The sequence below is a fragment of the Nelusetta ayraudi genome, unplaced genomic scaffold (assembly GCF_046127955.1).
Source record: "Nelusetta ayraudi isolate G7.1 ecotype Tasmania unplaced genomic scaffold, CSIRO-AGI_Nayr_v1 ptg000020l, whole genome shotgun sequence".
Lineage (NCBI taxonomy): Eukaryota > Metazoa > Chordata > Actinopteri > Tetraodontiformes > Monacanthidae > Nelusetta > Nelusetta ayraudi.
Genome location: NW_027466070.1, coordinates 902,105 through 914,237, shown reverse-complemented (window position 1 = coordinate 914,237; position 12,133 = coordinate 902,105). Strand labels below are relative to the sequence as shown.

The following is a 12,133-nucleotide window of genomic DNA, read 5'->3' as shown; positions in this document are numbered from 1 at the left end:
ACAACAAGGAGACATGGCGCAGATGTGCTGCGCATAATAGCTCCTTTCCCAATACTGCAGGTAAAGATTTTTATTCATTTTTTTTTAAGTGAAATTACATGGGTATTTGTGAGCGCTGTTGAGAACTGTTTTCAATTGAGTGCATAAAATGTCAGAAAACTGCAGGGAAAAAAAACTAAAACAAACACAATCAAAATAAATCTGACAATAAATCTCAAGAGACTATTGTGACGTCTTTGTCTGACCTGCAGAGTGAAATTCTTTTAAAAAAAAATTAAAAAAAATGAGAGTCTGAGAGAGAGTTCAAGACGGCCGCGTGTCTGGTTGTTGCTGTTCAAAAAAAAAAAAAGGTTTCTGCAAAGATTTCCAGGTCGTCTCCTCCAAAACGACATCCTCTATGAAAATATCAAGGGGCTGAAAAGATCTTTTGAAAGTCTTTTGAAAAACTCCACAGACTTTTCTTTCTTTTAGTGTCTGTGATTAAACAGCGTCAGTCTGGACTGGCTCCGACGGCTCCACTCTTGAGAGAAATAAAGACGTCAAATACAAAAACTCTTTTGTTTGTGGAGGCAAATGAAAAATGAGCCGTTTTGCTTCTGTCGGCACTCGGCTGCATCCAATCAGCAGCAATCAGCAGCAATGTAACTGATTAATAGGAACCTGACTGTTAACAAGCATCAGTGAGAGCTCGGCAAGATGGAGGCTGAGGGACGAGGACATCCACTGTCCTTGTCAGTGAGCATCTTTGCCTTGTTGCATCAGGAAGGTGATGATGACCTTTTTGTCTGACCTTAACCCCATCCACTCATCCATCCACTCATCCATTCATCATCTATTCTTCCATCATCCATCTATCATCATCATCCATCCTCTCACCATCTATCCATCCATCGGCTATTCTTCCATCCATCCGTATGCATCCATCAACTCATCCATCCTTCCATCCATCCATCCATCCATCATCCATTCATCATCCATCCTGCCATCATCTATCCTTCCTTCCATCCATCATCCATCCTTCCATCTATACTTCCATCATCCATCTATCATCATCCTCCTGTCATCTATCCATCCATCAGCCATCCTTCCATCCATCCTCATCCATCCATCCACTCATCCATCCAACCTTCCATCCACAGCTGCTACCTTCACCTCTCCTGCACTCAGGCTGGCAGGGTGCCGAGTTCTCACATTGTTCAGGTCACATGTTCAGATATGGGAGGAAGTCAGAAAAACCAACAAAGCCCAGTGGCCAAGTTCAGTTTTCCAGACGGGGTAAAGTTTCAGTAGCACCTTCTAATGGTCCACCATGACGTCAGATCCCCAAGAGCCGATGCATCGCCGTGGCAACTATGTCAGATTTTTGCGGCCCGGCAGGAGCCCGTTTACATGGCAGGTGTGAATTCTGATGGGAGGTATGTGTGTGTGCATTTCCTCCTTGGGAAGGGGTGGTGGCGCCCAGCAGTCACAGCGGGATGGTGATGAAGCTCCTTCCTCGCGGCGCCAGCTACTGTCTCCACGGCCATTGTGTTTCAGGATGCCAGCGTGTGGCAGCGACTGTTTCTCCACCCTCCCGACATCTGAAAACTTCAAGCATGGTCTGGAAATTCTCTCTCCCCGTCTGTGAAAATCCACTCTTAATCATCCGGAAAACTGATCTGAATCCGGATCACGTCAGTTGACGGGTGCGTAGAGTGTTTTTGTTGTTTTTTTTCCCGCCCACCAAAGTCCAGTTTTTCTTTGTGTGCAAAACACTTGTGGCGCGTTGGGGGTTAAAGAGCCGAGCAGCAATTTTCCAAAACAGTTGGGGGATATAAATGCAAAAAGGCAACCTAAAGTGGCTCCTCGCAGCTCATCCGCACTAATCCAAGTCTTTGGAAGAGCCATGATGCCAAATTGGTTTGAAAAGGCCAACAGAAAAGGCAGAAATCCCCGGTGCTGAGTCACTAAACTGAAACTACTGGTTGTGAACCCTGCGGTGATGATGGTTACAGCTAAAAAAAAAAAAAAAGGGTTCTTAATCGTCTAATGTGGCATGTTTTCAGAACAAATCAGAATCTCAGGGTTTGTTGAAGGGCCAGTTTGTTTCCCTTTTTTTTTGCCGTTTTTATTTTATTTTGAGGCTAAAACCTTCTCTTCCTTGGAAAGTTAAATACTCAGATGCTTGTGATCTCAAGAAATGGCCCTGATAGACCTGAAAAGACCCGAGGAGTCCATTGAAAGTTCATAACCATAATTAATGACAATTTAGAAATCCCCTCAATCTTCCAACGGTAGTTAAATCCCCTTGAAGATGAGTTGAAAATGTGCAGTTTTGAAGAAGAAAAATAAGGACTTCCTCCACAAGGTCCGTCTTCCCTTCACCAGCAGCTGAGGCCAACTTTCTTTAGATCCATGGATAACGGCAGCCCGACTCCGACTCACTCACTTGAGATGGACAAAAAAATATTGTTGATCTTTATTTAATTTTTTTCACTCCATCCATTGAAATGCATCTTTTTCTCATTTCAAATCAGTGGATTCCACTGTGTGAATCAGTTGGGACTGGGAGTGGGTGGAGCTTGCGCGCCATTATTGATTTTGGCGTGCACAGCCGAGAGTCGGCTACTACAGTGACTCAAAAACCCAATTCTCTGCTGCGAGTGAATCATAAACCAGGAGTGAGCGAGAAGAAATCGAGTTTGGCCGTCATGGGAGCGCAGACGACCCGAGGTGTTGAACCTGCCGCCGCCGCCGCAACGCTGAGGTGAAGTGACTTCGATTTCACAGCTCCGGCCGGTGGATGAACAGTCGGTGTTCCTGCGAGTCAGCTCGGTGACGGCTGGCAACTGGAAGAGTCGCGGGTTGAAGCTCTTCACTTTGAGCTCCTCCTTACATTAACCCTGGCTGTGCGCTTTTTAAAGCCTCTCAGAGGAGGAGCCGACTCAAACACTGGGGGGTGGGGGAGTGGGGGGGGGATTGTTGAAGCATAGATGAATCACAAGAGTGGAAGTGCACTGGACTGAGACCCTCCAGCAGCTACTGTTTCATCTTCCATCGTGCTGGAACGGAAAAAAAAGGAAAGAAGGAAAACAAATTGGCTCTGAATTTCAAAAAAAGAAAACAAAAAAAGCAAATCATACCTCATCCCAACCATCTCATTTTATTTTGACATTACTAGCCAGTCGCTAGAAGAAGAAGAAGAAGAAGAAGAAGAAGAAGAAGAAGAAGAAGAAAAAAAATTCTGCTGCTGACACGATAACAAAGCAGCTTGCGTGTCTTAACGTTGCGGTGCGGCCATCAAATATTGATGGTTACATTTTACCTCAGAAGCCGGAGTGACGTCAAATTCCCACCGATAACTATTTCTTTCCAGGGCTGCAAACCCCGAGCAGCAACACCAGACGTGTTGTGGTGAGCGCCGCTGGCCGGCTGATAGCGATGCGAGTAAATGACTTCATCATTTTCATTGTCTTTTGCTGAATCCTAAATCAGCTGATTCTTTGAAAAAAACAGTCCTTGGTGATGTCACAAAGGGCCCCGACACTTCTCACAGGATGGTAGCAAACAAAGGCAGTCAGGTGTTGGCTCCGCCCTCTGAGACAGCCTTGCTTCTAATTCAACTGCGCATCAGTTTCAGCAGGAGGCTGTAAACAGAGGGCTAAACGTAGAGCTTTCTGTAGATCTTTAGCTTTCTTTTGTTCTTTTGTTTGCGCCAGGCTGAAGGGGGAAGAATATTAAAACCTGATTGAGTCAAACCCAACGGAAACTCAATCCGTCGATCTGTTGCTCGTCGTCCCTGGATTCCTGCCGGTCCAATTGCGGCGCCTCATCCCCGCGCTAGCGGCGAGCGAGCCGCGGCAGGCGGCCAAGATAAAGAGGATCAAGAGATTCCCTCCTCTCTCGGGACTAAAGTCGGCCGTTTGGCACGACGCTGGATTATTGCAGGGAAGGCGGGTCGAATGACATATGTGCGATATGTACAATTCGTTACGCAACAAATGTCACTACAATGTGACACACACACACACACACACACACACACACACACACACACACACACACACACACACACAAAACGGCAAAAACCGGGCCAGGGAGCCTGTTGATCCTCATGCCAACGTTAGCATTTGCGCCACCGTGAGATTCAGACTCTGGTGAAGCGGTTCAAGTGGACTTTAATGACCCCAAAATGAGCAAGGTAAGCGGGACCTCAATCAAAATGACCTCATCCTGACTTTAGAATATTTTTAAAAGTATTGAGAAAATTAAATAAGACATAAATATTATCCCGCCGCTAATTCCCGTCTGATCCGACCTCACGGAGCAGCGAGCAGCGCCGCGCAGCAGCAGCAGCTGATTGGAATGCGGCTCTCTTTTTTCTTTCATCTCCACCGGTCGCAACTGAACACCGTTTGCAGCTCAGCCGCTAATAGATGCGCGACCCTGAGCACGGCCGTGCCTTCGGAGGCGTCAAACTCATTTCCAGCCCAAAAAAAAGCACCCAAATGAACTTTGAGATTCCATGAGGGGAACACATGAAAATTTAAATTTTGCAATAGCCTCAAACTCAATTATACATTCACCTCGCCGGAGCCGACTAATTGAAAGAGGGGGGGGGAAGAAAGTGTGTGTTGAGGGGGGGGGGGGGGGGGGGGTTGGGGGAGCGTCGGCCTTCTGAAGGTCTTTGAGGAAAAGCCGCCAGCGTCCTTCGGCTGCAGATGAACACATCACGTGGTGTTCTCAAGCGCACCTTCACACCTGCCAATGGCTGATTTAAATACAAAATCCAGGCGAGAATCGCAAAACACACCACTCCCCGGCACGCAGACGGCTGCCAAAGCAGTTCCGCGCGCGGTTTGAGAGGCGGGACGGGCGAGAGGCATCGAGGGCCGCCGACCTCGACCCAGCAGCCACCGACGGCGGAGGAGGGGGGAGCGAACGGAATGGCTAAGAGGCACTAGGCGCGAGCACAGAGCGAACCCACAGGTTTTAATTAGGGACGGAGCCGCTTCACTTCGTTTTGTTTTGTTTTATCAAAATAATTCCAAGTCAATTAAGGATCTCACTCTGCGCGTGGCCACGTGTTCCAATATCGGAGTCACGAAATGAAAGCGCATAATGAAAATACAAAATGCATTTCCGTTGACCAAATGAAAAAAAAGAAAAAAAGAAAAATGCAGAGCAGGGAGCTAGGTTTAATTTCCAATAACGAGAAAGCGAAAAACAAACAGGTTTCTTCTTCTTCTTCTTCTTCTTCTTCTTCCTTTTCTTCCAAGGGATGCATTTCTGAAATTGTGCCATAAAGCTGCTCGTGGAATATCAAAAGGGAAATGAGCTTCTAATAAAGAGATGGTAGGAGAAAAAAATGACTTCCAGAGTTCTGCACTCACTTGATTACGCTGCTCCTTTTTAATAAAAGCAATATTCAGACGCTCAGTGGCTAAATGTTTTAGCGCCAATGTGAACGTTCAGTATGGGGAGTGTTTTTTTTCCGGTTCATGCATTTTAGTTTATTCAGACGGGGAGGAAGCCGGCCGGTCGATAGCGCTGCGGTCGAGTCAACGCCGGCGTGAAAGATTTCCCCTCACGGCATTCGAGCAGAAACCCGCCGAGGGTCAGATTCACTCCGCAGCAACGACGGAATTCGCCGCCAGATTCTTCGTCTGCACGGGCGTCGCTGACCCCGAAAGACTTTGCCGTAATCAGCGTGGCCTGACTGGGGAGCAGAGCGGCCGAGAGGCAGACAAACAATTATTTGTGACATTTTGTTTCACCTTTAAGGGCAAAAAAAAAAACACAAGGAACTTGCTGCTGCAACTACCTGAGTGGAATCAGCAGGTGGCAACAAGAACTGGAGCAGAGCAGGAAGTAGAATTAACAGTGTGTGAATCAAAAACACACTCCCTCCAGTGGCTAAAGGAGAAAGTGAATTGCAAGTTTTGTTTTTTGCGAGTGTGTGTATTGAGCTCAGCCTGTTGTTCCCCTGTTGGTTTTTACTGCATACAAGCCTGGAGGAGGCGAGCAGTTCAAGTGAGATCAGTTGATTGTGAAACCACCGCCCCCCCCCCCCCTGTTGGCCAGAGTTGGTATTCGTGATAGAGTTGCATTGCAATGATATTCTAGTTATTCAAATGTTCAAGTCTACAAAGTTTTGTTTTTCAGTGAAGAACTGCTACTTTATTATTAAAAATACGTCGGACGTCGGCCATACGGGAAGCGTGAGCACTGACGCGTCTCCACAGCGGCAGCGAGGCGTGGTGGGATTTGCACCGACCACCTCGCCACTCAAAAAGGCTCCCTGAGCTGAGAGGAAAAAGAAAACCTCACATCGGCATTTAAATCCATTTCCCTGTAAAGTCTGACCGACGACTGCTCTCCCTCTTTACTTTCCTTCAGTCTGTCTGGGGACGAGGGGGAGAAAAAATAGGGGGGAAAAAAAGAGAAGGAATTCACTCCAATTAGCAGTGGTCTCACTCAGCGCCGCAGTAACAAGCCAGGGCTCCTGGTGGGAGACTTGGCCCTCGGTGACCCCTAATGAGCCGCAGGCAGCCTGCCGGGGGGTTGAAGGAGGAGAGAGGAAGGAGGGAGGGGGGGGCGTCCCGCTGCACTTGTAATGAGCTGCTGTTGCGCTACGGGCCTTTCAGATGAGCCATGGAGCCATCACCACCGGCACCGGCACCGGCACCACCACCACCGCCACCGCCTGTGCACCCAGCACATCCCCGGCGCATGATGCAACATCCCGCACGGCTGCTGCGAGGACAGGGGGCGCCGGCGGGTGCACGGGGAGCTAAACGCCGCTGGCTGCGACGAGGGCCGAGGCTGCGCTAAGGGATGGCGTCTCACGCCTGTTTGGAGATGAGATGTTGCAATGAATGTAAAAGGGGGTTTGATGCTCTGCTGCGCGACACCGGGGGAGGAAAGACGCTGCAGAATCTACCCTGATTAATGAAAGCTGTTGTTTCGTTGATGTTGTTTTGTTTTTATTTCCTTGCAGTCAAATACTGGCATCAACTCTTGTGTAATTTTGTGTTCCATATAGTTTTTAGTCAGTGTATGACTTTCAACTTGTCTTTTAATTTCGGTTTTGTGGAGATATTTCTATGTAAAGTTTGTTTTTTCAGAGGTTGGAATTTTGTTCTTTCCAAAAATAAAGTTTCTTATATAACTGCACATTTTATGGAATCAAATCGAACGTCTTTTTCCTGTTCTGTTTGCTGCTCCCTGTTTAAATTTCCCTGAATTGATGGCCTCATGATATAAATTCCTCTGAGATCAATCGCGACAAAGTTTCGCTGCAGAGAAGCGACGCCTCCTGCTGTTTCCAAAAACCAACACAGCCTCACACACCCACACGCGCACGAGAATCTATCGCCACCCAACAATTAACCTGGTGGAGTGAAAAAAAAAACAACAACTGAGATCTGTCTCCTTTCCGTGAGGTGAACCGCACGCACGCACCCACGCGAACATGCACACGCTACTTACCCGACCGCGACGCTGGAACACAGCCCGAGCGGACGCTTGAAAGTTGCGCGGAGACCAAACACACACACACACACACACACACACACACACACACACACACACACACACACACACACACACACACACACGCCCCCCGCTGAGTCTTCATCAAGACGAGCCACGTGCTCGTCTGAAGACGCCGTCACCCCAGCCGGGTGCCAACATGCAGGCGTCGCCCCCGGGACGGGTGAGGAGGGACTCACCTGCACTGTCCGGATGATGGTGATGCGCTGTGGGGGCTACAGGGATGCGGGGATTCTGCTGCTGCTCCTGCCGCCGCCGCTGCTCCTCCTCCAGTCAGCGGCTCCGATGCGCTCCGTGATGCCGACACAGGCGAAGCAGGCAGTCCCGCCGGCTCGCCGCTCCGTCACCGTCCGCCTCCGCTAGGTCCTCATCACTGGCACCTTTCTCTCATTCCTCCCCGGCCAACGACGCTGCTCCTGCTCCTCGTGCTGCCGCGTCCCTCGCCTCCCTGAGGTGCCTCGGCTCCGCTCTTCTGTCTGCTCCTCCTCCGCTGCGAGCAGGCAGGCAGGCAGGCAGCAGCAGCAGCAGCAGCAGCAGCAGCAGCAGGGGGGAGGCGGGCGGGGAGGGAGGCGCGACCGTATTGGTGCGCTCCAGCGGTGCATGCGTGGCACGGACGAGCGCGAGGCGAGGATTCACCTGTCATCGCAAGACAAAGTGCGTCCCGTTGAGAGCGCAGAGCAGCAGCAGCAGCAGCAGCAGCAGCAGCAGAACAGGATCAAGGGGTCGTAAAAGCCTAAAAGCTTCATTTAAAACAATATTAAAAATATAGAATGCAGAAAAAAAAAATCCAGGTGCAGTGATGGAGGCTTATAGATCTAATTTCTAGCAGCCTCAGAGTGAAAGGGAGCGGGACATCTTGTTCAGAACACCATCATCACCACGTCTGTATTTTAAGATATATAGTTTTGAAGGAAGGACAGGAAGTGCTGCAATAAATTCTGTAAAGTAAAAGTCCAGCTGGCCGGGACGTTTATGAGCAGGAATCAATCCAGACTTATAGTTGTCTGGGAAATTAATAGAAACCTCACAGCATGAATCACTGCACAGGTTTCCATGGCCTCTCCTGCACTCAGTGGAACAGAGATAAGAGGCCACCGACCACCGACCTGAGCAATCACTCAAAGCCTTCCAATCAAGGCTGTTTCAACTCAATGACAGCAACGTATTTAAAGGCCCCGAGAGTGAGATTTAGCAGCATCTAGTGGTAGGGAAGCATATTACAAGAAAAAAAAGCTAAGCTAAGCAAAGCTTTGTCCCTGTTTATACCAAGAACGTCCTGCAAATAGCACAGACTGGGCCTTAAATAAAACAAGAGTATAAAAAACACAAATTGAAACAATCTTGTGGGAAATCTTGAAAAATTATCGACAAAACTTGGATTTCTTTTTTAATGGATTCATTATTTTTCGTGTACAAATACCCATGTTTGTTTTTGTTCTTTAATAAATGAAATGCGAGCGTTTTGTACCGTTACTTTACTTCCCTCTATCAAAACAAACTGAGACATACTTGGGCACCGTGTCGTCATGACACTCACTTGTTTGTGGTGACTTGACCTCCCACTAGTTCTTTTTAGAATGGAATTAACAAAAAATAAAAAAGAGAGGGAAAAAGATGCATTTTGAAGTTGGGCCACATTGCTTTACTTATTTTCTCTGAGCTCTTTCCCCCTGCAGTGAGTGTGAACCAAAGAGAGCTGAGGCTCGATCCTGCCTGCAGACCGGAGCAGATTAGGTTCAGGTTTGCAGGTGGTTGAAGAGACCAAGTCAAAGTGGGCACTAAATTCACATTTACTTCTGCTTTTTGGTCAAGTGGATTTGCTGGGAAGCGCCACCTGCTGGTTGGGCCGGTGGGTGTGTGGCGATTCGGTGGTTTGAAAATGTCAACTGGCGTTTGCTGTGTTGAAATGTCATCCATGTAAACAGGAAATGAGTTAGTCAGCAGGTGGTGGATCCAGAGGGAGGAGTCTGTCACACTGTTAGTGTGAGGGCTGTGGTTGGACCGGCCTTCTGAACTAAACCTGCTCTTTTGCAACGCCAACACATGCATGTTTATCTATTTTTCATTTATTGTCAAGCAGCTTCAAATGTTGCACACTGGTCTTTCAAACTGACACTGCTGATAGAGATTAGTTAATGAGAAGAAACTTTGTAGATTGGAAAACCTGTTCATAGCCCCACTTTACTTTGTTGGTTATGTCCATTTTGTGAATATTGACAAATAGTGTTAAAAATGTGCAAATTTATTTTTGTACATCCGGACTTGTGCCAAATTAAAGATTCCCGCCTTTTTTTTTTCTTTCAAATGTGTTTAAAAGGCTCCCAATGTGCAGAGAAACGTCTAATACCCACATGATCAGCGCCTCAGGGCTAATCTGGCTTTGATAATGTGAGAAATACCAAAAGCAAGACGTTAATCAGAGAGGAAATGTACAGTGTGAAATATATGGGGGAAAAAAAAAAAAAAGAAATGATGTCTGCAGCAAATCACAAGCATTCGTAGTGGGCTTATTAGAAACAGTGCAGCAGAGAAAATATGTCATCGCACCAGCCAGCACACACACACACACACACAGACACACACACACACACGGAGGCTCCCAGTCCAGGTCATTTTGAGGCTAAGCTGTTTATATGCATATTCATGCCATAATTACAAATACCCCCGCACACATAATTAAGGCCAATACTTGGGATATTATTGTGGACGGAAACCAGAGGAATAAAAGGAAGAGGAAAGAGTAATGGGACACCCTGGGTGATATGAGCCCATCCCAGCGCATAATCGCAATGGGGGCTCACACCAGATGGGAAATGGTGTTTTCATGCCCCCAAATGGAATCGTGGAGCCTCCTGAATAATAATATGTATGTAAATGTGCGTGAAGAAGCGCCTCGGTAACAGCGTGTGGCAGTTTGTCACGCCTGAGAGCGGAGGATTTATTCCAGGTAACAACCGGACACTAAACAAAGCCACTTCACTCCCGCTGCTCCGCCACACAGCCAACCGCCGACGGTTGGTTGGGACGCAATCTGCAAGACGAGAGGTCACGACCTCATAATCGTCCTGAGTTTGTCCGAGGAAGTTTCACGGTTTTCCTTTGCTCGGGTTTGTGTCGCAAAACTCGTATTAGTCTTTTTTAGATTTCAGATTTCAGATTTGTTTCACATATCCGTCCGTCAAACACAACACGAACAGTAATTTGGCCAAATCATCTATTTGTGGACCAATCAGATAAAGTGAGGAACTGGAGAGTGAGGGGCGAACTAGGGGCACGTCACTGCCCCCTAGCTGCTGTGCTTGGCAGTAAAAAAACAAACAGTTTTTTTCGTCATCTTTCGTCGTTTTTGTTGTGCTTTTAAAGTGAAAACTTTGCCCAATCCCGATAGAAGTCTGGCTCTGCTTTGTAGATCATGCATCTTGCACTTTTTTCACTCGTGGTTAGTTATACCTTAGAAGTTTGTAATCTTGTACATCATCCGAAAAAAAACAGAAAAAAAAACAACAAATATTGGAACAGTTCAAAATGGTGGCTCCCATTAAAAACTATTGTATGTTGTTTCAAATGGAGGCAAGGATGTATTTGCCATAAGGCCAGTGGGGGAGTGGCCCATGTGCCTTTGACTGCCATGGGTGGAGCAGAAGCCCACGCCAGTCTAATTCATCCCTAAATGTCTGTACACACAACAACAACAACAACAACAACAACAACAACAACAACAACAAGTTCCTCCCACTTCCTTCTGCAACTTCTAAATGGAACGTTGTCAACTTCCAGCTCCGACCTCCTTTCCGCTTCACAGACTCCTGTCTTGATCCAAGCGGAGTCACAGTGGGGGGGGCGGGAGGTTCTGCGGCCCGGACCCAGCTGGAAGCTAAACACCGATCAGATCGAGTCGTTGCATCCAGTCGTGACCAACTTCCGAGCACGCAGCTGGGAGTCCGACATAACTGGAGTGAACAAACTTTAGAGTGAGTGATCAGGCCGAGTGAGACGGCGAGGGACGTTTCCTCGACAGCTTGCGACATTATTATTTTACAGTGTGATGAATGTGCAGCTCGAAAGACAAATCGAGAGCGTTTCGGGGTTGTTGGATTTGCGTGTGTGCGATATCTGCCTGGGTCATGCAAACCAAGACGATGTGTCGGTGTTGATTTCAGAATTTTCCTCCAACGACGTGACTGGAAAGTCAAACTTGCAAACTGATTGGTTTCACTGGTTTCCGTTTTGGTGAAAATTCCAAAATTCTTTGCTGCCTTGGTGCAAAAGAAGAAGGGTAACACACACACACACACACACACACACACACACACACACACACACAGATACATGCACACACACACAGAGACACGCCGCAAATAAATTGAATATTGGGCAAATTTTTTTCGAGCATGTTTTTATGGTTTGCTCGCCGTCGGGTGGCGAAATGGAAAAGCGATGTGGGATTACGCTGTTTACATTGACGGCTGGATAATCCGCTAAGACTCGGAAATGACGATAAACATGTTATTTGCATGCATGTGTAAACACAACGCTATTTGCGTGGGACCTCAATCAGAACAGTGGTTGGTGCTCAGGAAACTAATGTAATAATATTTCA

At 47.5% G+C, this 12,133-nt stretch overlaps 1 protein-coding gene across 1 annotated transcript in view; it reads right to left on the bottom strand.

Moving 5' to 3' along the window:
- The window catches only part of mgat4c (mgat4 family member C), a 93,211-nt gene extending 85,252 nt beyond the window's left edge, over positions 1-7,959 (bottom strand). The window contains exon 1 of the mRNA XM_076027238.1: positions 7,713-7,959. The gene's annotated coding sequence lies outside the window, so the exon portion shown is untranslated. The remainder of the gene's footprint in view (positions 1-7,712) is intronic.
- Between the last annotated feature and the right edge of the window lie 4,174 nt (positions 7,960-12,133).